Source organism: Eumetopias jubatus, unplaced genomic scaffold (genome assembly GCF_037043125.1).
Source record: "Eumetopias jubatus isolate StellerSeaLion01/CBP00866 unplaced genomic scaffold, mEumJub1_p1.0 scaffold_16, whole genome shotgun sequence".
NCBI classification, from domain to species: Eukaryota; Metazoa; Chordata; class Mammalia; order Carnivora; family Otariidae; genus Eumetopias; species Eumetopias jubatus.
Genome location: NW_028274822.1, coordinates 31,219,850 through 31,222,837, shown reverse-complemented (window position 1 = coordinate 31,222,837; position 2,988 = coordinate 31,219,850). Strand labels below are relative to the sequence as shown.

At 36.6% G+C, this 2,988-nt stretch overlaps 1 non-coding gene across 1 annotated transcript; it reads right to left on the bottom strand.

The window, feature by feature from the left end:
- Positions 1 to 2,505: 2,505 nt before the first annotated feature.
- Positions 2,506 to 2,613, bottom strand: LOC114205130 (U6 spliceosomal RNA). The gene has a single exon (XR_003608329.1). It is a non-coding gene; the product is annotated as a U6 spliceosomal RNA (small nuclear RNA).
- Between the last annotated feature and the right edge of the window lie 375 nt (positions 2,614 to 2,988).

Here is a 2,988-nt window from a genome sequence, read left to right as displayed (position 1 = left end):
AATACCTAGGGATGAACTTAACCAAAGAGGTGAAAGGCCCATACTCTAAAAACTGTAAAACACTGATGGAAGAAATTGAAGATAACACAAATGGAAAGTTATTCCATGCTCATGGGTTGGAAGAACAAATATGGGTAAAAAAATCCATACTACCCAAAGTAATCTACACATGTAATGCAGTCCCTGTCAAAATACCAATAGCATTTTCACAGAATAGAGCAAACGGTCCTAAAATTTGTATGGAACTATGAAAGACCCCAAATAGACAAAGCAGTCTTGAAAAAGAAAAACAAAACTGGAGGTATCACAATTCCAGATCTCAAGATATGCTTCAAAGCTGTAGTAATCAAAACAGTATGGTACTGGCACAAAAATAGACACATAGATCAATGGAACGCAATAGCCCCCAAATAAATCCATGATTATATAGTCAATCTTCAACAAAGGAGGCAAGAATATCCAATGGGAAAAAGTCTTTTCAAATGGTCTTTGGAAAATTGGACAGCAAAAGAATGAAACTGGACCACTTTCTTAAACACAAAAAATCAAGATAGTTAAGAAACCTGAATGTGAGATCTGAAACCATAAAAATCCTAGAAGAGAGCACAGGCAGTAATTTCTCTGACATTGGCCATAACATTTTTCTAGATATGCCTCCTCAGGCAAGGGAAACAAAAGTAAAAATAAACAATTGGGACTACATCAAAGTAAAAAGCTTCTGTACAGCAAAGGAAACAGGAAAACTAAAAGACAATCTACAGAATGGGAGAAGATATTTGCAAATGACATGCCTGATAAAGGGTTAGTATCCAATGTATATAAAGAACTTAACATCCAAAAAAACAAATAATCCAATTTAAAAATGGGCAGAAGACATGAACGGCCATTTTTCCAAAGAAGACATCCAGATGGCCAACAGACTGCATAAAAAGATGCTCAACATCACTCATCATCAGGGAAATGCAAATCAAAACCACAATGAGATATCATCTCACCCCTGTCAGAATGGCTAAAATCCAAAACACAAAAAACAAGTGTTGAGAATGTGGAGAAGATGGAACCCTAATGCACTTTTGGTGGGAATATCAACTAGTGCAGCCACTATAGAAGGCCGTATGGAGTTTCTTCAAAAACCAAAAATAGAATTACCATATTATCCAGTAATTCTACAACTGGGTATTTACCCAGAGGATATTAAAAACACTAATACAAAAGGATATATGCACCCCTGTGTTTATAGCAGCATTATTTACAATAGCCAAAATATGGAAGCAACCCAAGTGTCCATTAACTGGTGAATGATAAAGAAGATGTATATACATACAACAGTCTATTACTCAACCATAATAAAGAACGATTTTTTGCCATTTGCAACAACATGGATGGATCTAGAGGGTATAATATCAAGTGAAAAGTCAGGGAAGGATAAATATATGATTTCACTCCTGTGTGGAATTTAAGGAACAAATGAACAAAGAAAAAGACAAAACACAGACTTGGAACTCTAGAGAACAAACTGATGGTTACCAGAGGGGAGGTGGGTAGAAGGATGGCTGAGAGAGAGGAAGACACTTACCATGATGAACCCTGAGTAATGTATAGAACTGTCTAATCACTCTGTTGTACACCTTAAACTAATACACTTTATGTAAACTACACTAGAATTAAAAGAAAAAAATTTTTAAAGCAGCCATAAATACTATGTAAATAAATAGGTGTGACTGTGTTTCAATAAAACTTTATTTACAGAAAGAGTCATGTGCTGAATTTGGTCCCTGTGAAGTAGTCTGTTGGACTCATGCTCCTGATGATGTTTCCAGTTACCTATATGTAGCATGTATCGGGGTAATGAGGGGAGGCATCCTCCCATATTATTCCATATAACAAATACTTAAATAGTCCTTTTTATATGCCAGGTACAGTTCTAATTTCTTTAAATATATTTATTCAATGAAACTTTAATAAAACTGTGGAGTTTTTCTAATGTTGTCAGGTTTACTCATCTATTACATTCCTTGAAAATTCTTCCTCCCCTCTTGGAATACCCGGTGTACTCATTGTCCCCTGGTTTTCCAAAACTAGGCTGCTGTTAAGAGAGGATAACACAGGTCATTTATATCAGATGAATGTTAATATCATCAGAAAATAGTATCCCAAAGAATACTTTGCCACTCAGGAGAGATTGGGAACCATCTCTTTGTCCCTAATTCTCATATCTAAAATGGGGGACTTCAATGGTTTTTACTGCTCACTGTAAATCAAAATCACCATGGGGGCTTTTAAAATATCTCTGTGCATGTCGTTAGGGCTGGGCTTTAGGTATGTATGCTTACCAACCCAAATGGATTCTCCTAAAGTGGGCCTAGTGGTCCTCCACCTTATTGCACGCAGAACTGACCCAAGAAGCTTTCATAGCTACTGATACTTCCAGTCACACCTGTAGAGATTTTTATTTCACTGGTCTGTGATATGATCTTGGCATCAGTATTCTTTAAAGCTTTTCAGATGATCCTGCTGCGCAGTCATCAACTCTTTGGTCATCCTTGTGCAGGGGCCACGCCAATCTTCTCTGTATTGTTCCAATTTTGGTGTATGTGCTGCCGAAGTGAGCACCACAGAGCTGTACTCAAGGTAGACCTCTGACTAGTGTTTGCAGATGGGTTTGGATGGATGTGAAGATCTTTTTTCTTAACTTTGCTAAGAATCCATCATTTCACATTTATTAGACATGCATCCATGGAATATGGCATTTAGGTTATGGAAAACCCTGGTTATCTTAGGTCATGTTCAAGTTGTTACTTCTGGGTCCCAGTATTCAAACTTACTTATTTTGAGAATGCTGCATGGGGACCTTAAACTACTCTGAAAAACATTTGCAGCCTAATAGAAATCATGATTTAACTCACAACCTTCTCATAAAAAATCAAGATGTAATCGGAGCATATTAAATAACTCTATTTTTAGAGCAACTGAAGTAATGTCCTAAGA